Genomic DNA, 25,046 nt, shown 5'->3' on the forward strand with positions numbered 1-25,046 from the left:
TGGACATCCTTCTTTGTCTTGAAGGTAGGCTTTACTTCCTGATTTCTCCAGCTTTGCACCCATCCGAACAAGGGACACTCGGAAAACGGGTGATTTACACGAATTGTTTGGAGGCTTACTCTCTCCCTTGACTAGGTGTCTCTTTTACTGCAGAGTGAAAGCCTTCACTGCTTGGGGCAACTCTCCCTGCCCTTCCCCTCCCCCCACTAAGACTCCACCATCTCCTTTTTTCCCTCAATCCAATTAAATATATTTTACTCATTTATTTGTTTTTTTGTTTGTTTGTTTTTATATTCACATTAGTTAACACACAGTGTAGTCTTGGCTTCGGGAGTAGAACCCAGTGATTCATATCTTACATGGGACACCCAGTGCTCACACTGACAGGTACCCTTCTCATATCTTACATGGGACACCCAGTGCTCACACTGACAGGTGCCCTTCTTAGTACCCTTCACCCATTTAGCCCATCCCTCCACCCACCTCCCCTCCAGCAACCCTCAGTTTGCTCTCTGCATTTAAGAGTCTCTTATGGTTTGCCTCCCTTGCTGGTTTTCTCTTATTTTCCTCCCCTTCCCCTATGTTCATCCGTTGAGTTTCTCAAGTTCCACATATGATTGAAATCATGTGATATCTGTCTTTCCCTGATTTCTTTCACTTAGTGTAATACACTCTAGCTCCAGCCATGTTGTTGCAAATGGCAAGATTTCATTCTTTTTCATCGCTGAGTAGTATTCCATTGTGTGTGTACGTGTGTACACATACCACATCTTTTTTATCCATTCATCAGATGATATCCACTCATCACATTTGGGCTCTTTCCATAATTTGGCGATTCTTGATAATACTGCTATAAACATTGGGGTGCATGTGCTCCTTTGAATCAGCCGTTGTGTATCCTTTGGATAAATACCTAGCAGAGCAATTGCTGGGTCATAGGGTAGTTCTATTTTTAATTTTTTGAGGAACTTCCATCCTGTTTTCCACAGTGGCTGCACCAGTCTGCATTCCCACCAACAGTGCAAGAGGGCTTCCCTTTCTCCACATCCTTGCCAACATCTGTTACTTCCTGCCTTGTTAATTTTAGCGATTCTGATAGGTCTGAGATGGTATTTCGTTGTGGTTTTGATTTGTATTTCCCTCATGATGAGTGATGGTGAGCATCTTGTCCTGCGGCTGCTGACATCTCCTTCTTGATAGAACCATCTTCAAAAGAAAATGTTAGCATCAACAAGCAGTCCAGAAGACTAGGAGGAAGAGGAGGGGGACTTGTCATCCAGCCGCTCTGGGACCATTCATCTGGCCTTGAAGGGAGACAGATTAACTCTCTCTCTTTTTTTTTGTAAGTTTATTTATTTATTTTGAGAGAGACAGAGAGCATGAGTGGGAGAGGGGCGAAGAGTGAGGGAGACAGAGAATCCCAAGCAGGCTCCGCACTGTCAGCATGGAGCCTGATGTGGAGCTTGAACTCACAAACCGTGAGATCATGACCTGAGCCGAAATCAAGAGTCAGACACTTAACCAACTGAGCCCCCAGGGCGCCCCTGATTCAGTGTCTTGACGGCAAGACCGCAAGCACAGCTCTGAGTATCTCTCCATCTGAGGGATAGCACTTTGACTTTGTCATGGGAGCCAAACACTCAGGTTCACACGAGTGACCAATGGCCTGTGAATCACCGCAGTGGAGAGGTAAAGAAGAACAGTGGAGTCCTTTCTGGGAGCTGTTTCCTTCTTTCTTTCTTACTTTTTAAAATATTTATTTATTATTGAGAAACAGAGAGAGACAGAACGTGAGCAGGGGAGAGGCAGAGAGAGAGGGAGACACAGAATCCAAAGCAGGCTCCAGACTTTGAGCTGTCAGCACAGAGCTCAACACAGGGCTTGAACCCACAAAATGTGAGATCATGACCTGAGCCAAAGTCAGAGGTGTAAGCGACTGAGCCAGCCAGGTGCCCCTCTGTTTCTAGAGAAGACACGAAGAGTCTAGTTTCACCAAGATAGTCATTTCACTGAAGGCCTGAAAAAAAAAATGTGCCATCGACTCTAAAGAAAATTCCCAGAGAAGAATTCCACAGCATTCTGCACCCAGCATGGCATTGATGCTACTCATGCAGAAATTTGGTCTTATTTGAAATAGGAAATCTCATTGTTGAGAATTAGACCTCATATCTATTTAAAGAGAAATAGCCCAGCCTGGTTAAAGGTGGAGTGCTTTGTGTATAACACACTGTTTACCTTAGCTGACATTTTCTAGCATTTGCATTCGGCATAACGAATAAAGTAACCAGATCTTATCACGGAAAAGGAAGGGCTTTTATCTGTTTTCCAACATTAGGATTTATGACCTTTTCTGCTTCCTTTTTTTGGTTTTGTTTTGTTTTGTTTTTTCTGTTTTTTTTTCTTCCTTCTTAAAAAACACTTGAAAATCCCAAGTCTTCCAAAGAGGACTAGGAGCCCAAGAAATGGCTTTTGCCCAAAATGAAGGAGCAGGTGGAAGACCTTGGGGTCTTGGCTCCCTTTGGCCACTGGCCCACCAGTCTGGGGACGTGATCTCTGTCCCTGAGGCTATCTGCCTTGACTTACTCATGGGTGCAGTGAGAAGCTGGGCTGGGTCACCCCTCAGGGTTTTGTTCCAAGCTTTGGTGCTCCTTTAATGACTCTCGTCTCAGAATTCCAGAGACCACGTCACTCACAAGCCTTAGAGTCCATGTGCAGAAAGCACAGGGGCATCAGCCGTGTTTCCTCATCACCACGGAAATGGTCAAGTTCAGGAAGATTTTCCGACCGTATGGGAACGGTGTGTTCAGACACAGACCAGGGAGAGCTGCTCCAATTCATCACCCTGATGATATGGGCATTGGCCTGGGGCTGCCCTCCAGCCTGGAGCCTGTAAGGGATCCTGGTGCAAAGCCAAGGTGTGCTGGAGGGAGACCTAACGGCAAAGGGGGGGGGGGGGGATGAGCGGGAGAAACAGCTCTGTCACAAACAGTGTCTGACCTTTGGCGAAGTCACTGGCCTCTCTGGGATGCTATTTCCTTATATGTGGGAGGGGAGGGTAATAAGATCAGCCCTGCAGGGCTCAGGAGCTTCTGATAAGGCCCAGACACTCTGGAAGTAAGAGGGTTCGAAAATTACACATTGACACGTGAAGAGAAGGATTGTGATCCTCTTTGTAAAAATTAATTCATCAATTTAAATGCTTATTTATTTTTGAAAGAGAGAGACAGAGTGTGAGCAGGGAAGGGGCAGAGAGAGAGAGAGGGAGACACAGAATCTGAAGCAGGCTCCAGGCTCCGAGCTGTCAGTACAGAGCCCGATGCGGGGCTCGAACTCACAAACTTAGAGATTGTGATTTGAGCCCAAGTCGGACACTTAACCCACTGAACCACCCAGGCTCCTCTGTGATCCGCTTTGCAAAGTGTTTCTGCCCCTGTGCCTGGCCTCAGGAGGAAGCAGGACTGGGGGGTTTTAGCGCAGGAGCGAAGGGGGGAAAGACTGGGCTGAGGGAGGTCAGGGCTAGAGGACTTGTGAAGGCAGGGAAGGCTCCTACCCAGCACCCAACTCTTTGGTGAGGTATTTGGAAGCTCAAAGCCTAGACTATCCATTCTTGGATAGTGCGATCTTACTGCTGGAAATCCTTGCAATGCTATTTCTTCTAAACAGAAGATGCCTATTTCTGGGACTACAGCTGACACCCTGACGTCCCACCCCAGGGCTCTCTTGCCTTGTGAGACACATGACAGCTCTGTTTGGTGGCTCCTGGTATGCTGCACAAGACGCAGATACTTTGATCATCTCATTTCACTGGTGAGGCCATAACAGTGCTGAGATAGAAACCAGGCCAACTGTCGACGGCCATAATGATAGTCATAGTCACTATTTATACAGCACCGTGGGCCAGATGCCAAGCTAAATGTTTTACATATATTTGCTTATTTAACCTTCAAAGCTACCCAGTGAGCTTCTTATATTATTATCTGATTCCAATTTGGAGAAGTTAGAAGAGACCCAGCAACCTTACCCTAGGAGAGGTCACGGAACCCTAGATCTCCTGGTTTGTCGTTGTGATAAAATTGACTTTGAACCTGGTTTGTTTGGACTTCCAAGTCCTGTACTCAATCATTGTGCTCTTCTGTTTCTCTTGCATCTGAAGATTCTAATCAAGTCAGCCCAGCGTTGTGTGGCCTTCAGCAGAACCCCAAAGTAAGAACCAAGTTGGATAAGATAAGATGAAATAAATGAAAATTTTAAAAAATAAAAGGAATAAATGTTAAAAATAAAAAGTAAAATAGGGGTGCCTGGGTGGCTCAGTTGGTTAACTATCCGACTTTGGCTCAGGTCATGATCTCACAGTTTATGGGTTTGAGCCCCACATCGGGCTCTGTGCTGACAGCTCAGAACTTGGAGCCTGCTTCAGATACTGTGTCTCCCTCTCTCTCTGCCCCTTCCCCACTTGTGTTCTGTCTGTCTGTCTCTCTCAAAAATGAATAAACATAAAAATGTTTTTAAATAAATAGAATTAATAAAAAATAAAAAACCAAAAGCATAGGGGCACCTGGGTGGCTCAGGTTAAGCGGCCAACTCTTGATTTCAGCTCAGGTCATGATCTCAAGGTTTGTGAGTTCAAGCCCCACGTTGAGCTCTGTGGAGACAGCACTGAGCCTATTTGAGATTCTCTCTCTCCCTCTTTCTCTCTCTCTCTGCCCCTTCCCTGCTTGCTTGTGCTCTCTGTCCCTCTCAAAATTAAAAAAAAATTTTTTTTTGAACACTAAAACTATAGTAAAATAAAAACAGTAGTTCTCCACTGGTCTAGTAAAATGCCCTTCACGGGACAAAAGATGACCTGCCGCTGGCCATTCCAGCTGGTTGTGCGCTGATGCTGGCTTGCACCAGCTCACACCTGGCCAGTTGTGTGCATCCCTTCCCTCTGCGTTTTATGAAATCAGGTGGGCAGGTTGAACTCGGCCAAGGTGGAGTCATCACACCAGGGAAAATGGCCACCACTACATAGCAGAGTTTTATTTCCCTGTAGAGCCAGGTGCTAACCCCATGTCTGCATGAATTCCAGCCTTTGTTGTCAATTTTTCTTCCCCAGTGAACTGTAGGTCCCAATGAAGAGTTGTTTGTGAAAAGTGGTGTGTGAAAGGAAGTCTTAGTTCTCTATATGTGGATATTATATGTGATTTAAGGAGCCATCCTAACATGTGCAGGTTAAGGCATCCCTTGGGAGCCACTCAGTAACCAAACATGCTCAAGACACCCGAGGCCCAGTGACAGGACCTTGGTGCCAGTTCCTCACTCTCCGAGCTGCCATCTGCACCCACAGGGGAAAGGATCTGTGGTCAGAGTTTCCTTTGGCAAGGTTTGGTGGCTGGGCTTGTGACCGCGAGCCTGCAAGTCTGTGTGAATGACCTTTTCCTTTCCGACATTTTTAACTAACCTCTCCAAGACAGCATGGACAAATGGATGGAAGCACAGAGCCGCACGGATTCATCTGTGGACAGTTTTCATCAGGTCACCTCGCTGTGCAGCCACATCTGCAGTTCACCCAATCTGACATTTGGAAGGCAATCTCTCTGTCACACAACTTTCTCATTTTCCATGCAATGGGAGCTAGGCACGTGGTAGAGAAGGAGAAGCACCTACACCCCGGTCTCAATTTTGTATGACTTCCAGAGTTTCAAATTAAGCCTTTTGTCTGAAGTGGAGTAGAAATGCTTGGGTTTTCGCTGTTCCCCTAACTCTTCCCATCCTCTCGCTATGTAAGAGCTCCTGGGGAGGCGGCCATGTCTATAGGGCACTTACCCCAACATCCTTCAACTGGAGGGTAGCACTAGACAGTCTCTCTCTTTCTAAAGAGGCCCCTCTGACTCAAAGATTCTGCGCCTGAGTAACTGCCATCCATGGGGCGTGCAACATAGTAAACCCTCAAAGCATGATGTTCGCAACCAGGTTTTGGCCTTACTTCTCTGGCAGGTTCAAGACCTTTGTTCTTCCAAAGGGTAGTTCTTCCTGATCAGGACTTAGCAGGGGAAGGATGCCTTCCTTCAGATTCCCTAGTAAAATAGCAGCCAGAGCTATAGTAAAAATAACAAGGGATTAAGTGACCCACTCTGAGCGGCCAGTAGCTCTCCCACGGAGGGGACAGGGGAGCGCCCGGGACAGCTGTGAGGTCCTGCCTGGCGCGTTCCTGCTGCTGCTGGGCACTGCTACTCATGTGGACAGTGTTATATAAGCCTTGGTGGCAGCAGCCTGCCCCTCCCTGCTGGGACAGCTAGCAGCGCCCTGGCTTACTGGCTGGAGCCAACCTCTGTTTCTGGAAGGCAGAAAGTTCAATTGAGGGGTAGCCGCCACAAAGGTACTGGTTACTCCATTGAAGGGAGCAGAGACAGAGACTCAGGGAGAAAACATTTGGGATCAGAGCAGGGGAAGAAAGCGGAGGGAATTCGAACTTGAAAAGTAACCCCTCCCCCTGTTATCATGAGCTCCTTTGGCTACTGCACAGATTCAACTCCAGGATTTAACAAAATAGGGGCGGGGCGCCTGGGTGGCTTAGTCGGTTAAGTGTCCGACTTCAGCTCAGGTCGTGATCTCACGGTTCGTGGGTTCAGGGTTCTGTGCTGACAGCTCAGAGCCTGGAGGCTGCTTCAGATTCTGTGTCTCCCTTTCTCTCTGACCCTCCCCTGCTCACGCTGCCTCTCTCTCTCAAAACTAAATAAAACATTAAAATTTTTTTTAAATATGAGGGAGAGGGAAGAAGTTTACTGAATCTGGATTGGCTCTGTGTTGAAATTTGTCAGCGCTGAATGATGGGCTCGTGGGGGCTCATTGTGCGTGGAGCTAAGGATTTTCTTGTGATGACAGCTGCTAGCATCATGTACCAGAAACTTCTCAGAGCTACACATCTGCTCCGCTCATGCAGATGAAGGCTCCTATCGCTCTGGGATGAAGATATCCAAATGCTCACATTAATAAGGACACAAAACAGCCACAAGGAGGTGGGGGTTGTAGAGGGGCTTTGCCGTTTGTTTTAGATGTACATATACAGCTCTTTCTGCTAAAAAAGGAAACAAAGCAGCATTTAGGAATTTATCAAGATGAGTGCAAGCATCATCTTACTGCATTTCATAGACACCAGTTTTGTTTTTTGTTTTTGTTTTTGTTTTTGTTTTTTAACAAATTGAACGTTTGTGGCCACCTGCATTGAGCAAGTCTGTTGGCCCTGTTTTTCCAATAGCATTTGCTCACTTCATGTCTTTGCATCATATTTTGGTAATTTGCAATGTTTCAAACGTTTTTATTCTTAACTGCCTTTGTTATGGTGAATTACAGCTCGCTGAAAGCTCAGATGATGGTTGGCATTTTCAGCAAAAAGGTACATACTTTTAACTAAGGTAGGTACTTTTTTAAAAATTTTATTTCTTCATGTTTTTTATTTATTTCTGAGAGAGAGAGAGACAGCGTGAGCAGGGGAGGGTCAGAGAGAGAGGGAGGCATGGAATCTGAAACTGACTCCAGGCTCTAAGCTGTTAGCACAGAGCCCAACGCCAGGCTCGAACCCACGAACCATGAGATCATGACCTGAGCCGAAGTCGGACACTTAACCCACTGAGCCACCCAAGCGCCCTGGTAGGTACTTTTTTTTAATGTTCATTTTTGAGAGAGAGAGAAAGAGGTCAAGCAAGCAGGGGAGGGGCCGAGAGTGACGGAGACAGAGAATCCCAAGCAGGCTCCCCACTGTCAGCACAGAGCCTGATGTGGGGCTCGAACTCACAAACTGTGAGATCATGACTTGAGCCGAAGTCGGACACTTAACTGACTGAGCCACCCAGGTGGCTCTGTAGTTTGTTTTTTTAGACAATGCTATCACATAGTTAATAGACTATAGTATAGTGTACACATAACTTATAGGCACTGGGAAGCCAAAAAATTCGTTTGTCTTGCTTCGTTGCAACACTCACTGGATTGTGTTTGGTCTGGAATTGAACCTGTGATATCTCTGAGGTCTGCCCATGATGATGCACGGGAGAGGCTAGTTGCCCCCTCTTCCCTTTTCCTTCTTAGAAGCTGGACCTTAAGTGTTTGGCTAGCTTCACTGCTGCCCAAACTTTTCCCAGCCTCTTGTCACGTGGCATGGCCATGTGAGTTAGTTCTCACCAATGAGATGTAGCAGAAATATTACAGGGGTGTTTCTGGAAGGCTCATTGAGGGGAGCTGACTCCTCTAGGAGGTGCGTCTCCTCTCTTCTTCCCCATCTCTTTCCTGCTACCTGGAATGTAGAGCTCCAGGACCCATGGTGGACCATGAGGCTGGTCTGAGGAGGGAAGCCACACGCCTTACATGGGCAGCGCAGAGTCAAGGAGGAGCCTAGGTTGCTGATCACTCTTGGGACTGATTTAACAAAGTGAGAGTGAACTTCCATATGGTTAAGCCAAAGTCACTTTAGGTTTTTAGTTATATGCAGAGTCTTATTGCTCATTGATATAGGTAGCTGTTTATTGTTCATAAATAGAGCACTATTTGCTATCAAAAAGTAAAGGGTATAGAGCCATTGACTGAGCATTTTCGGTCAGGACTTCAAACTGTGGATATGGTATTGTTGGGGCACCTGGGTGGCTCAGTTGGGTAAGCATCTGCCTCTTGATCTCAGCTCAGGTCATGAGCTCACAGTTCATGAGTTCAAGACCCGGCGTCAGGCTTTGCACTGACAGCCAGGAGCCTGCTTGGAATTTGTCTCGATTCTTCTGCCCTTCTCCCACTCATACTATCTCTCTCAAAATAAATAAATAAACTAAAAACAAAACAAAACAAAACAAAAAAAACCCAGGAACGAACCTTCAGTGGGATAGCAGGCAGCCATTCAATGAATGAGTTAGATCTGTTTGTGTTTCTAGAAAAGAGTCTTGGGTCTTAATTAATTAAAAAAAATTTTTTTAAGTTTATTTATTTTGAGAGAGAGAGCAAGCATGGGAGGTGCAGAGAGAAAGGGAGTGTCAGTGCAGAGCTCTGTGTGGGGCTTGAACTCACCAAACTGTGAGATCATGACCTGAGCCAAAATCAAGAGTTTGACAGCCACCTGACTGAGCCACCTAGGTGCCCCATCGGGTCTTATTATTAATTAAAAACAATGAAGTTATAAAAAAGCATGTGTAGATTGATCTCCTTTGTGTAAGTAACTATAAACATATGGATACATATTTTCTAGAAGGAAATATGTACCTGCTAACTGAAGGGAAAGAGGTTTTTACTTGTCACTGGAAGTATTTTTGTACGGATTGAATTTTCTCTCCTCTGTCTTTCTCTACATTAAGAAGGAATTACTAGTAGCACACATTTGCTTACAGCCTAAGTTCCTAAGTGACCAGCACAAAGAGTTTGCAGTCGTTAGATTTCCTCCAACGTTGTTGTCATCGAAATATCTAAGGCACAGTCTGATTTCCTGTCTGAACTAATTTGAATGGTTATAATGAAGGTATTGTCGCCCCGCTCCCATCTCCGTGGCCCATTCTTCTCTCCCTCCCCTTCCTCCTGTCCCCTGTCTATGCATGTCTGATACTACTGACTCTCCAACGACCTCGTCTTCCCAGCGTCCACGCAGAGGATCGGGGAGCCCAAAACACAGGAAAGAAGCTGCCGCGGGAATGCGGAGCCCGCTAGGGGGTCCTTCCGGCTGCATCGGGGCAGATGGCCATATTCTGCCTGAACCCAGAGTCCTGGTCACACTCAGTGGCCTCCAGGTAGTTTTCACCAGGAGTTGTTTTGTTTGTTTCTTGCCGATGAACGAGGACACACAGGCTCTGATGGGAGCTGGCGTACATCCTGGAGCTTATTTACTCGGGCTTCAAATGAAGGCCAGGTGTACTCGACTCTTCCCTATAGCAGGTGAGCTCTGCTTGAGAGAACAGGATGGACACACAGTGGGAAGATCGCAGGAAGAGAGCCATGCGCCATGAGGCAGATGGCAGGAGAGGTGACCTTTGTCTCCAAAGGAGCTAGCGGTCCTGGGGAGCTCACAAGAACAGCTCAGCTGGTGTTTCCGTTTTAGGACAGTTATTTCTAGGGGCCGGTGTACTTTAATGAGAAAATCTGAACCTTGGCAGCCCCGCAGTCCAGAAAGGATTACTGGAGGGTGATCAGGAAGACTCATGTCTAAGGAGTGGCGAGTTTCAGGGATGGATTCTCACAAAGAGAAACATGAGATGACGAAGTCTCAGAAATGAAGAGGGGGAGGTGTATGTGGGAATTATGAGATCTAGGAATTTGCCACAAGACCAGATATATTAGTCCCAGCCATTCAGGTTAAGAAATGCATGCCCAGGGACACCTGGGTAACTCAGTCAGCTGAGTGTCTGACTCGATTTTGACTCAGGGCATGATCTCTCGGTTCGTGGGTTCGAGCCCAGCATCCAAATCTGCACTGGCAGTGCAGAGCCTCCATGGGATTCTCTCTCTCTCTCTGCCCCTCCCCTGAGCTCGCTCTCTAAATAAATAAATATTAAAAAAAAGAAACAGAAATGCATGCCCAACTTGAACTGGTTTAAAGAAAAATTGGGATTTATTGATCTGTGTAACTGCAAAGTTTGGTAGGTGATTTCAATCCTGTTCAGATCCAAGGCTTTAAATGGTGGGTGAAGGACACTGCCACTGCCTCCCTTCCTTTCCTCTGTGTTAGTTTCATTCATAGGCTGGTATTCCCTACAAGGGGCTAGATATGGTCCCCAAGGGCTCCATCTACCAGTTTAACAGTCCCAGCATTGAATACCTCTTTCTGTATAGTTCCAACAATATCAGGGTTTATTTTTATGCCTAGTTTGGCCCATTTCTCTTTTTTTTTAATGTTTTATTTATTTTTTGAGAGAGAGAGTACAAGTGAGGGAGAGACAGAGAGAGAGGGAGACACAGAATCTGAAGCAGGCTCCAGCTTCAAGCTATCAGCACATAGCCTGATACAGGGCTCGAACTCTTGAACCGTGAGATCATGACTTGACCTGAAGTCAGATGCTTAACTGACTGAACGACCCAGGTGCCCCAACACATGCTCATTCCTATACCCATCACCGTCCCTGAAATTTTGTAGGCCCAGACTTGGTGTCTTAGCCTAGAGCTAGAGTCACAGCAGATGTTGGGGGGCCCAGTGCTGGTGGTGCAAGTTCAAAGAAAAATCAATATGTTGTTATCCGGGGCAGGAGAAGGAGTCAACAGATGATTAAATGTCCAGTACGCCAGTGTAGACTTCTGTGCTTCCAGTTTTTTTCCAATATGAAAGAGAGGGAGAAAGGGGACCCCCCTTTATAATTCTTCAATATAAATTGCCCCAATATATAATTGTTCTTTGATATGTTAGAGATTAGAGGCTCCCAGACCACAACTAGGGCTTTGGGGTTTACTTTAGCATCTTTGGATTTTTTTGTTATCCTGAGTTTGGGGTTGAAAATAAATGAGAACTAGAAATCATATACATGATCTTAGGGGTATTCTCCAGACATGGATGGATTTCCTGGTTTAGGATTTCCCACAGAAAGGTAAAATAATTCAAATGTTTTCCTAGGGGCTCCCTAGGGTTTTTCTATGCCAAACCTAAAGGGAGCCATCCTAATTTATTTTTTGCCCATTTTTTGGATTTAAGTTTATTTTTAGAGAGAGAGAGAGAGGAATGTAGAGGCAGAGGGAGAGAGAGAGTGTGTGTGAGCATCTCAAGCAGGCTCCTCACTGTCCATGCAGAGTCTGAGGTGGGGCTTGGACCCATGAACTGTGAGATCATCATCTGAGTCGAAGTCAACAGTCAGACGTTTAACTGCCTGAGTCACCCAGGCACCCCTACCTCATTCTTATAGACTTTCAGAGCAGCCAGCAGCCATTCTGGCCCCAAATCAAGTGGGCTCTTGTACGCTCTGTCATGGGTGGGTAGGAAGGGCAGTGATGGCCATTGGTGCTGCCTTCCAGAAGTGGGATGTTTGAGAAGAAATCTTTGCAAGACTGCGAAATGCTGTCTCTCGCAATACGCAGATTGAGTGGAGTCTACAGAGATCTGGAAACGCTGGATCTGAACACAAATTATGTGATCAGACCAAGCAAGCAGAGAGACATGTAGCATCGCCAGCCCTTTGCACCATTTCTAAAAGTAAGAACTGTGTGGAGACAAGTAATTCCACTCAGAAACTGATGACTGTCAATTCTTTTTCTTATGGGCAAGAGAATATTCTGAAACTCTTCCTATAGGAGTGGCCATCGGACATAGACTGATTTCCAAGCAAGAGTTAGTAAAGGAAGAAGAGCAATGTTTGTAAATGTGAAGAAGAAAAAAAGAGAAAAGAGTCCATCTTAACCCCACAAAAAGCTTGAGTGATGGCTCATATTCACCTCAGTTCTCAAAAACTTACCAAAAAGTAATTGGTGGAGAAGATGCCACCACCTCAAACTGCGCTGAGAAATTTTCACAGGGCACCTGATCATTGCCTATTCCTTTAACTTATAGGAAGGATTAGAAAGTTCAGGCAAAAACTTTCTCAGTTCAAGAACGTGATCCAAAGAGGAAACCAAATCCACCAATGTCAACAATGGTCACCTACAACTCCCCCCATTTATACCTTCTAGAAAGGACCATCCTTACCGACCATGTGATTGGACCAGGTATGGCCGCCAATCCAGCCAGAGACCAGTGCAATTACTGAACTCAGAGACGCAGATAGAATTTGCCAATATCGGTGAGGAACATAAGGAAACAGATACGCAGAACATAAGCTAAGGCACCGGGGCACCAGTTGCTGCAAACCAGCCGCCCACAGGACACATCTGAAGCACAACATGTTTTGCTTGGCCACAGGGTTTGCAATTCAAAATGATTGCCAACACTTAAAAGCCAGACTCTTGCACATTTTTAAATGGGTGGGCTTCCAGAGAGAACTGTGCAGAATTGTGACTATCTAAGAATAACTGTGCTGATGGCATTGAGGCCAGACTTGAGGTGCATTTGGGACTTTGCAGACTTTTTTGGACATGCGTTCAAAGATCACACGTTTTCCCATGAGCATCCATCCAGGGGCACCACTGGTCATGCTCCAGATTCTGGAGCCATCCATGGGGTTCTGCTTAGAGTAAATGAACCTGCCCAAGCTCCTGGGGGACAGGACGAATGAAGAATTTTATACGTGTGGCCCGGGGGCCCTACCACTCCCTTTGCTCATCAGGCACCGAGATGAGTGACTCAAGTGATTTTTTTTTGTTTTAGACCCACCGGTGCTGGTGTGGCACAGGAGGGGAGCCAGTGAGCCTGTACGAAGAAAAGGAGCCTGGTTCTGGCTGTGGAGGCTTCTGATGAACCCCGGTTCCTGCCCCTATGAGGTCTAGTTCATGAGCAGTTCCTGAATCCCTACGACTTTCCTACAGAGAGTGAGCGTTCTCCCTTCCCGTGGCTCCCCCTGCACAACACACCATTTATTTGAGCAAATTTGAGTGGGTTTCAGATCTGGCTGCAAAAGAGCTCTCACTAAGGCAATGCTGAGGATTAATCTAGCAAAAGCAAGATGCTACAGAGAAGACCACTTGAGTATATCACACTCCATTTCCGTGACATCACCTGAAGCCATTGGCCCCTTCACAAAAGCTCCCCATGGCACATTCTTGGTGGTCTCAGGACCCTGTTGATATGGACCCTTTTAAGCTCCTTCCCACCCACAGCATCTGGGCAGAGCTAACCAGATCATAGAAGACATCAAGCTAGAAATGACTTTTTTTTTTTTGGCTCCCACATTTTTGCTCAAGTGCTCAACTTTTATGTTTGGGAGACATTTTCAAATGTTTGCTTGTTTCTTGCTCAATTTTGGTGACCTCACTCATTGGGTCTGTTTGTAAATGCCAGAAGAAGAAACGGTCCCCAACACTAGCTCTCAGAGACCTGAGTACTTTTGGGTTCTTGCCCAAAGGAGTGGGTGTGAGGCATGTTTTCAAACCATCATACAGTTCTTTGCTCTTTTCTGTGAGTCAGAGTCATGTACTATCTAAAATAGGTGGAGAGTGTAGGCAGGGTAAGCAAGTCATGGAGTCTATTTCCTGGGGAGAATGTGGCCCCTCAGGCAGTTCCCAACTTCTCTAAGGGTTAGATTGAGCCCTCAAACCCACCGAGGTGACTGGTTCAGCTCTGCCCTGGTGATCCGTACATGCATCTTCCTACTACATCTTTAGGAGGGTGGGAACAAGTGTATTTTACCAGATGTCTGAATGCTAAGCAGGTGCATACTTAGGGCTGTGCAGAGCATGTGGTTAGAATGCACGAGCTCATGAATGCAGCTCAAGACTGAGGCATGTTTGGGATTCCCCTCCCCCTTTGTTTTAAAGTTTATTTATTAATTTTTTAAATGTTTTATTTTAATTTTGAGAGATCGACAGAGACAGAGCCTCAGCAGGGGAGGGGCAGAGAGAGAGGGAGACACAGAATCCAAAGCAGTCTCCAGGCTCGGAGCTGTCAGCACAGAGCCAATGTGGGGCTCGAACTCACAGACCACAAGATCATGACCTGAGCCGATGTCGGTTGGTTAACCGACTGAGCCACCCAGGCACCCCAAAATTTATTTATTTTGAGAGAGAGAGCAAGAGAGAGTGGGGAGAGTAGGGGAGGGGCAGAGAGAGCAAGAGAAAGAGAGAATGCACACTGTCAGTGCAGAGCCCAGAGCGGGGCTTGAACTCACAAACCATGAGATCATGATTTGCACCGATATCAAGAGCCAGATGCTTAACCAAATGAGCCACCCAGGTGCCCCAGGGATTTTTACACCTTTAAATGTAAGTTTGGAAATAAGGTACCTGCCACCCCCCCAACCCTGCCACACACACACACTTGTGGGAACATGTTCTCATGATATTCCCTCGAATGTTTACCTGATAGCTGATGTTGATCGTGACACCACTAGCCAAGTTCTAAATCTACCTGTGTCATAATGTTCAGCTGGCTGTTCAGCTTCAGATCATTGAAGGAGCGGTCACGTGACTACCTGCAACTGTGCTGGAGACGTCACGGAGAGAGTGATGAGCTCACATAATGCATCAGAGCACAGAAGGGACATTCTTTCCTTGGAGCAGATGCTTCAGTACAAGGAGGAAGGAAGCAGTTGCTTAGAAGTATTGCAAAATACCGGTGCAACAAAAGCTTAGTCACCCCTAAGGATTCTGTGTGGCAAGTGTCTGTTGTATCCGAGAAAACTTTTAGCAGTTGCTCTGGAGGGGGTGAGGAGGAAGGTTTTACTGAACCAAGAAAGATATCCAATCACCACTCATCCTTGCCCTAGGCAGATGGGTGGCAGAAGGTTCTCCATCCACCTCTGTTTTTGGACCATTTTCTTGACCCCCCCTCCTGCACCCCCATCCATGCTACAGAAAACATCGCTCCCTCTGCCCTCTTCTGTCTTCCGTTTTTATCCTATAATGGATTCTCAGTCACTGTGTAAGTCTGCTGAGATGAGCTGAGCGTTACTGTGACTTAGAAGAATGTGTCCCCTTTTTGGTGACTCTTATCAGAAGAGGAAGGACCTGTGGGAAATAGGAGGGCTTTTTTATTTTCCTGAAACCACAAATCATGGTTTAAGGCAAAGAAAAGAGCAAACAACATAGGGGACAGTAGGGGACCAGGAGCATAGAGCCATCCAAATAGGACAGTGTCGCCGAAAGGGATTTGAATTATTCTGTGTTGCTGCTTGTTCTCGTTAGAGTTGTTTGTTTTTGTTTGAGTTTGGTTTTCGTTTTGAGAACTTGACATCTCCTTCCCCTGGGGCCATAAGTGCAGAAGAAGCATTGGCCAGCACTTGATATCTCTCTGGGACTCAGCAGTCTCTCCAACTTCCTGGTAAGATTTCATCTCCTGAAGGTTCCTGGCAACTGCATTTCGCAAGGGCATTTTAAGTGACAAGAGAGGTACTAACACACTCTTTAGTGGAAAACTTTGCCATCAGACTGTATTTGAGATAGCCTGAATCTTACTTTCTTTTCACTTGTAAAGGCTAACTCTGGACCCAACCTCCATATATGATAAAAATGTCATCTGGATGCTTTACTGCTTAAATGTGTTAATGTTTGGGTTGCCTGAGTGGCCCAGTGGGTTGAGCATCTGACTTCAGCTCAGGTCATCATTTCATGGTGCATGGGTTCAAGCCCTGTGTCAGGCTCACTGCTATCAGTGAAGAACCTGCTTTGAATCCTCCGTCCATCCCCCCCCACGCCCCCGCTCCTACCCTGCTCACATGTTCTCACTTTTGAGAGCATTGTTAGGGAGATCAAGAAAAGCCAGATTCTAGGATTGCTAAACTTGGTAGAGATTTTCATGGGTTCTCAAATGATTTCCGAAACGATCACACGTTGCATGCGCTATTCCCACCTTTGAGAGTTGTGTGAACTGGCCATTCCAAATGGTAATAACTACAGGAAGTACGCCCTACTCTTGCTAGATGGAAACCCCAGTAAGACTTCATTCGCTTCAAAGTAATTTACGAGGACCTCTTTACTCACCCACATTAATGGTTCTTACCAATGCCCCAGTGCTCAAGGGATATAGTAGGAATGCTTTTTCATTTTTCATAAGGAGAAATAAAAACATCAAGAAAACAGAACTAGAACTCATTACCACTAAGCGTGGGTATGTTCCTTTTCTCTTACCATAATTCGATCAATTCTCTTGTCTATATTTTTCTGATTTCTCTTTAGCTCCAGAGATTTCCTTCTAATGTATTGTACCCTGAAATCCCGTGTCCTACTGAATAACCAATTGCCTAATCTCTTCTGAGTCTTTCCAGTCCACCTCTTCATTGTTTTTTCTACATAATGGCTTCTTCCCTTACCCACAGAATCATGATTTGCTGTATGTTTGCCATCTTGGAAATGCTGGCTCAGGGGGAAAGCTGATCAATTCCCAAAGGCTTCCACTTTGACAATAGCCAAATCCAGTATCCATGTGGCCTGGTGACCGCTCCATTAAACACACATTCTGATTACCTATAGAAAATCCCAGCCCTTGGGGCACCTGAATGGGTCAGTCCATTAAGCGTCCAACTCTCGATTTCAGGTCAGGTCATGATCTCACCATTCATGAGTCTGAGCCCTGCATCAGGCTCTGTGCTGACAGCATGGAGCCTGCTTGGGATCCTCTCTCTGTCTCTCTCTCTCTGTCCCTCCTCATGTGCATGCTTTCTCTCTCTCTCTCTCTCTCTCAAATAAATAAATAAATAAATATTAAAAAAAGAGAGAGAAAAAAATCCCAGCCTCTTTGAGTACTCCCACTACCACCACCAATTTTGAATATGTTTTCCAGTCTCTTGATATTACACACATTTTCTCAGCTTGCTGAGGGTGGAATCACTGGTCATATTCAAAACTCTACATGTGTCTTTAGTGTTCTTTCCTTCTTCCTCATACTTAACTCCCCAGCTACACTCTGTTCAGACTCAGTATTTATTCTGCATACCTGGTGTTCTCCTGCCCGTTGCTGGAGAAGGCACTACTTACTGTAAGATTTTCTAGATGGTCCCCTACCAAAAAGTGTGCAAAGACCTCAGAAGACTAAGCACCTAGGGGCTGAGCATCCGACTTTGGCTCAGGTCATGAGCTTGAGGTTCACTAGTTCGAGTCCCATGTCAGGCTCCATGCTGACAGCTCAGAGCCTGGAGCCTGCTTCCGATTCTGTCTCTCCTTCTCTCTCCGCCCCTCCCTGCCTCACACTCTGTCTCTCTCTCAAATAAATAAATAAATAAAACATTAAAAATTTTTTTATAAGACCAGGGATCTAGACCTTGATCGTTGGCCTAATTGGAGAATTTGGACGTCCCACAACTGCCCATAAACATGTTCCCATTTCAGTGTACCTAAGTTTATGTCAATTCCTAAGATAAAATTTAGCTGTTTTTCAGAGTAGCCCATTGTGTTTTGGGCTACTTCATCTTCAGCGTCCATTTAATTGGCTTCTCCTTCCCCGCCCCAGGTTTTTAGTTAGAATCAAATAAACGCTGAAGATTAGAGAACATCAAACCTGTGATTTCATTACAAGTTGGTTCCACATTCCACACACTGGAAAATGAGCCACATTAGCTGAGTTGGAAGGCCATTGAGACATCAGAGAACTTGACCAACTAGCCACACAGGAAAAGGTGTTTATCTAAGCAGGCTTCCAAAAACCTAGTTAACTGGGGAGACATTTGATCAGCAACACAGATAAAGTGAGAAATGAAAACTGTTATCCATGGTAACAATTGATGATAAAATGACAAAAATATCCATTGCTTAAATATCCATTTGTGATGGGGGGGGTAGTAAAAAGGGAGACAGAGCCTTTTATGATGTAAGTTCCAGCTGGTGAGAGTGCCAGGTGGTTCTGAGTCTCTGCTGATCACTGATTTGAAGGCTGGTGCTCTCAGAGTTAATCCACTCAGCACTTTAGAACATGACTTGTAAAAGCTAGGAAACTTTACTATTATTATTTTATTATTTATTTTTAAAATAATTTTTAAAAGTTTATTTATTTATTGAGAGAGAGAGAGAGCACAAGCCGGGGAGGGGCAGAAAGACAGAGGGAGAAAAACAGAATCCCAAGCAGGCTTCAGTGCAGAGCCTGACACAGGGCTCGATCCCACCAACCACAAGATCATGACCTGAGCTGAAACCAAGAGCTGGACACTTAACCCACTGAGCCACCCAGGTACCCCTAGAGATCTTTTGAAATACAGTAAACATAGCAATGACCATGGCTGCTCCTCCCACGCCTCTGCCCTGCATACCTGATGATTCAATCCAATTGGCTGATGTATCATTGTTCTCATAAAGCTCTCCAGATGATTCTACTGTGTAGCCCAAGTTAAAAACTGCAGCTCTAGGTTTGGTGACTCCTGTATTTTGAGGATGCACAAAGAATTCTGGTTCCATTTAGGGATGGTGGACTAACTATCCTAAGTCCTACAACTTCTTCCCTCCTGCAGCTAGAGTCTTAACTGATGATCCTAAGTAAGCACTGAAACTTTCAGTGAACCAGAAACCAGGATAGGTCCTGAGGGATGGCATGCAGAGCGGATTGACACAATGACAGCAAGCCCAATCTAAAATGCTCACAGAAGACGATTATTGGAAATGTGCAGGGAACATCAAGCCTGCTCCATCCCCAAAAGTGGCAAACACCAGAGGCAGGGTATCAAAGACAATCAATATGGAGGTCCTTGGGCCATTGCTGCAGGTGGGACCAATGATTCATCCTCCACTGAAGCCCTTCTGTCTGCTCTTGACTTCAACAGCAGTGACAAAATGTCACCCTTCATGTAGTAGTCATGCCCAGGGAGTCCTAATTAGATGGGCATGGTTATGTGTCTTAGAGCTGACAATTGCCAGGGGAATGGGATAGACCTGAACACCCCAGAGAAGTCTCACCCAGTGGCTTGTCCTTCATTGTCCCTGAGAGTATTCCAGTTCACACCAGCAATCTCCCTAAGCAGATGACACCCACTGACAGAGAATACAGACTAATGGAGCCTCTCAACTAGATAGAAGATCAAAGAGTCACGATCACCACACATTGGAAGAAGACCAACACCACGAAAGGCAATAAACTCAACAAAATACACAACACCCAGGCAAAATGAAGAATCAAGGAAGCAAAAGAGGAATCAGAAAAAAGCCAGACAGAGAAAGACAAATACCTTAAGATTTCACAAAGACAAATCCCATACGATTTCACTTACAGGTAGAATCTAAAAAAACAAAACAAATGAACAAACAAAAAGCAGAAACAGACTCATAAATACAACAGACTGGTGATTGCCAGAGGGGAGGGGGCAAAATTGGCAAAGGGGATGAAGACACACAAACTTCTAGTTATAAAATTAAGTCACGGGGATGAAAAATACAGCGTAGTGAATATAGTCAATAATATTAGAATAACACTGTGTGGTGACTACACTTTTTGTGCTGAGCATTGCGGAATGTACAGAATTGTCAAATTGCTGTGTTGTATGCCTGAGGTAATATTACATGTCAACTCTGCTTCAATTAAAAAAACAAATAAGCATAAGTAAATTTCTCTCATGTGTAAGGATAAAGCAGTCACAAACAAATCAACTAGAAGAGGTCAGGGAGATTAAAATTCGATCCTTAAACTGAATAAGCAGATGAAACAGATATTTTCTGAAATGTAACTTTAATATAACAAAGATTAATGTGTGTCTTATAAACTAGTGACTAATGATAGCTCAGAAGTGTGGTAGTTCACTTTTCTGGAAAGCACATAATATCCAAGTAAGTCGTTATAGAAAGTGTTAATAGGTATGAAATGTTTTCTATGGCCCTTTCATTTTTTTAAATTATTATTTAAAAAAAATTTTAAGGTTTATTTTTGAGAGAGAGACAGAGTGTGAGGGAGGGAGAGGCAGAGCGAGAGGGGGAGACACAGAATCTAAAGCAGCCTCCAGTGGGACTGCAAGATCATGATCTGAGCTGAAGTTGGATACTTAACCAACTGGCGTACCCAGGCACCCCTAAATTATTATTTGAGAGAAAAAGGGAGAGAGAGAGAGAGGGAGAGAAAGAGACAGAGAGAGAGAGAGAGAGAGGATCTTAAGAAGGTTCCATGCTCAGTGCAGAGCCTGATATGAGGCTCAATTCCATCACCCTGGGATCATGATCTGAGCTGAAATCAAGAGTCAATTGCTCTACTGACTCAATAATCAAGAGTCAAGGTGACTCAACAGCCACCCAGATGCCCATTTTCCATAACCCTTTTCAAAAGACTTGGTCCCTTTTGAAAAATAGACAACGAAAGAAAAATACAATCAGGGCACCTGGGTGGCTCAGTTCGTTATGTGTCCAACTTCAGCTCAGGTCATGATATCGCAGTTTGTGGATTCGAGCCCTGCATCAGGCTCTGCACTAACAGCTCAGAGCCTGGAGCCTGCTTTGGATTCTGCATCTCCCTCTCTCTCTGCCCCTCCCACTGGTGCACGCTCTCTCTCAAAAATAAATAAACATTATTTTTTTTAAATGGCTGGTCAGATTGCACTCACTGGCAGGATTTTTTTCCCCATAAAAGAGGATGTCCGTGAACGCCCCCAGGTATCAACTTTTTTGATCAGGAATAAAGAACTCCACCTTCAGCAAACTCAGTTACTTTTCTGGTCCTTTTTAGCTCTCATATAAACTTTTTTATTGCTACACCTGCTTACTAATTATGACTGCTATACTGTCAAGAAAATTTCCCACCAGAGATACCTGATTTATTTCTATTTCCTGATGACAAAGTGTGTGTATTTTATGTAGTGTTGTGAGTTTTTTTTTCTTCTTTTTAAGTACTTTGTTACTCTTCAAGACAGAATGATCAAAAGAACTGGCAAGTAGATCCTAAACCACACATTTCTTTTTTTTTCTTTTTTTTTTTTTTTTTTTACAAATAGTTTATTTTCAAGTTGGTTTCCATATAACACCCCACAAGTGCCCCTCTCCGTGCCCACACATTTCTTAACCCGAGTAACTTATGAAAACGTAGCATCATTTACATTTTCAATTAAAGAAAATTCATTCCATTTTGGTACTTATCCAAGAGTTTATATCATAATGTCAATTTCTAACATAAATACCCCTCAGTCTCCATGTATTTTCAGAAGGAAATATGTCATATCAAAGTAATATTTTCCTAAATGTTGATACATTTTTATAGCAACTTGAGTTGCTTCTGAGTAAACTGAAAGTATGTGTAACAAGGGTGGCTGAGTCAGTTAAGCGTGGGACTTTGGCTCAGGTCATGATCTCATGGTTCGTGGGTTGGGGCCCCGTGTCGGGCTCTGTGTTGACAGCTCAGAGCCTGGAGCCTGCTTCAGATACTGTGTCTCCCTCTCTCTGACCCTCCCCTGCTCACACTGTCTCTCTCAGAAATAAATAAAACATTTTTAAAAATTAAAAAAGAAAAACAAAATAACTATAGCTGATACAACCACCTTATAGCTTTCTTAGTTTAAATAAAGGTAGCAGTCAATTTGCATTCTGCACCAAATTTATAAATCCAGTTAGTTTTATCTGGATTTATAAATCCAGAATTTTATAAATAACAGCATCTCACAAAACCATGCCCCATGTGCTAGAAATGTTGTGATTTTGTTTTTTTGTTTTTGTTTGTTTTTGTTTTCAGCATCTGCCTACACAAAAGCCTCTGGTTAGATACTTTCTCCAAATTAGTATATTGTGATTTCTTGACTTTTCCAAAAATACGAAACCAATCACTTTCTCCTCCCGAACAAAAGTCGTATTACTACCAATTGCTCTTTTAATTTTGCTCTAAGATAATTTTTTTAAGCTTAGACATTTTGAATTGAGCCCCTATAGCTGGATAAAACACACCAGGCAATTTCCGAAAACAAATGTCGGCATGAGACTCATCTGGCGGATCCTTAGCATCCAAAATAACATCCACAGAAAGGAAATTAATATAACTTTCAAGGAATTCGTAGATGCTGGAGCACTTAGAACAAGGAATTTCTCAGCGAAAAGAGGAAGAGATTCTGCTCATCTTGCTAATTGCCAGGCAGCATTTGTCCGCCTGGAGTAGCAGACACTTTCTGGTCTATCTGCAGAACTTTCATTCATAGGAAAGCACACATATAGGGGCAGATCTCGTTGGTCTCTGTTCCGGAGAATGTTTCCAACACACCCTTTTCCCAGTAATATTCCAGGACAGGTTTGGTTTGGTCTTCGTACACCTTCAGCCTCTTGACAAGTGTCTCTGGTCTATCATCCTCATGCTGAATCAGAGATTGGCCGGTCACATCACCCACGCCGGCCACTTTTGGAGGTTTGAATTCGAGGTTGTAGACATGCCCGCTGCTTGCATGGATCCAGCGAGCAGAGAGGCGTTGCTTGATGACCTCAGAGGGCACGTTCAGGTTCAACACCAGGTGTAGCTGATAAACTGTATCCAGGGCCTCAGCTTGTCACAGCGTTCTGGGGAAACCTCACAACAGCCAGCTCTCCTGGCTCAAATTTGTCAGCTTGTGAAGGGTCACCCTGGTCGTCTTCTGGGATGAGCTTCCCCTGGCCCATGCAAACCTTGGCCGGCACACCGATCTCTGTGTCCCTGAGCCTATTGTCTTGGATCAGGTCCCCGCTGGAGAACCTTTTCAGCTGTTAAGTGTTTGGTGATGCGCAAAGCCAGGGTGTGCTTGCCAGAGCCCGTGGCGCCCACCACCACCCCATGCAGGAGCCGCCCGGCCACCCCCATGGCCTCTGGACAAGACCCAGCTGCTGACCTTTGGGCCCCCGACCTGAGCGGCGCGCGCTCTGCACACTGCGCTCCGGGCCACGCCCTCGGGACCTCCAGCAGCAGGTTCGCGGGGTGGGGGGGGGCAGTGCAGCAAGGACGCAACCCCGCAGTGCAAGCAAGGACTGCACACTGCCCAAGAGCACGTTCATAACTTGGGAGATTGAGCCAGCAAATCCTCCCTTTGACCATGCAGTAGAAAATAATGATAAGTAGGAAACTCCAGAAACATGAGGTGTAGATTCAAAGTTCCACCATTCACACATAGAAAATGGAGAGGGTGGAGCGATACTGTATTTAAAGAAACGATTCAAGAAAGAATACACAAGAATTTCCTAGAATTAAAGAATGGTGAGTCACAGAAATAGACGGTCCAGAACACTGAGAAGCAAATACTGGCAAAGGTGTGAGTAAATGGAGCTCACAGTCCATAGGTGGGGTGTGCCCACAGTTAGTTTGGAAGGCAATATGGCAGTGGCTATTGAAGTTTTATTTATTTGTTTGTTTGTTTCTGAGAGAGAGAGAGAGAGCGTGAGTAGGGGAGGGTCAGAGAGAGAGGGAGGCACAGAATCTGAAACAGGCTGCAGGCTCTGAGCTAGCTGTCAGCGCAGAGCCCCACGTGGGGCTCGAGCCCACGAACCACGAGATCACGACCTGAGCCGAAGTCGCCGCTCAACCCACCGAGCCATCCAGGCGCCCCTATTGAAGTTTTATAAAACTGCTTCTCAGGGTCTGAAGACAAGCTCTCAAAGGAAAACAAGAAGACATATTCAGGATGGTCTCTTCAGCCCTGTTTATGTACAGCAGCAGAAAATTATTAACTAGCTAAATAGTCACTAATAAGAGAATAGCTGGGGCACCTGGGTGGCTCTGCCAGTTGAGCTTTCGACTTCAGCTCGGGTCATGATCTCCTGGTTGGTGAGTTCAAGCTCCGCATCAGTGCTTGGGATCCTCTGTCCCCCTCTCCCTGCTCCTCTCCTGCTTGTGCTCTCTCTCTCTTAAAAATAAATAAAACATTTAAAAAATAATAACAAAGAGAATAGATAAATGAGCTGTAGCCTGTCTAGCGCTTCATGGTGGCTACAAAGACAGAGACCCATCTCTGTGTGCTAACTGAAAAGATTTCTAAGACGTGGTAAATGCAAAATGTTACAGCACCATGTAATTTACATTCAGGTTATGTTAAAATATGTTGCAGCTAATATTTAAATATGCCTGAGGGCTCAATAGGCTAAGTGTTTGACTGTTGGTTTCAGCTCAGGTCATGATCTCACAGCTTGTGAATTCGAGCCCCACATCGGGCTCTGTGCTGAGAGCGTAGAGCCTGCTTGGGATCCTCAGTCTCCCTTTCTCTCAGCCCCTTTCCTGCTCGTTCACACACACACACACACACACACACACACACATACACTCACTCTCTGTGTCTCTCAAAAATAAACTTTAAAAATAAAACAAACAGTCAAACAAAACTAGGAAGCCAGGTTTTAAGCAGTGGAAAGACAGCTTGATTTTGTTCTAAAAGATTGCTCTGTCTGCAAGAACGGACGAGAATTCTGCAGCGCTGCAAGGGAAGGAGAAATCTGCAAGAATGCTCCTCTGCCCTTAGGAGGCTTTCTCAACAGGTCCACCGAGAGGTGAGAAAGTACAATTTTACCTTTAACTCCCTCCACAACAAGTGCAGTTGAGCCCCTTTCCATTTGCCCCTGGGTCATTCCAATACTTTATTTCCGTGTAGAATTTGTAAGCTGACGATGGTCTGCTGGTCACTTCCTCGGAAAGATGC

At 45.1% G+C, this 25,046-nt stretch overlaps 1 pseudogene; it reads right to left on the minus strand.

Moving 5' to 3' along the window:
• Nucleotides 1–22,589: 22,589 nt before the first annotated feature.
• Nucleotides 22,590–23,224, minus strand: LOC120245506 (annotated as a pseudogene).
• Nucleotides 23,225–25,046: the final 1,822 nt, after the last annotated feature.

The sequence above is a fragment of the Hyaena hyaena genome, unplaced genomic scaffold, assembly GCF_003009895.1.
Source record: "Hyaena hyaena isolate Hyena2069 unplaced genomic scaffold, ASM300989v1 scaffold_431, whole genome shotgun sequence".
NCBI classification, from domain to species: Eukaryota; Metazoa; Chordata; class Mammalia; order Carnivora; family Hyaenidae; genus Hyaena; species Hyaena hyaena.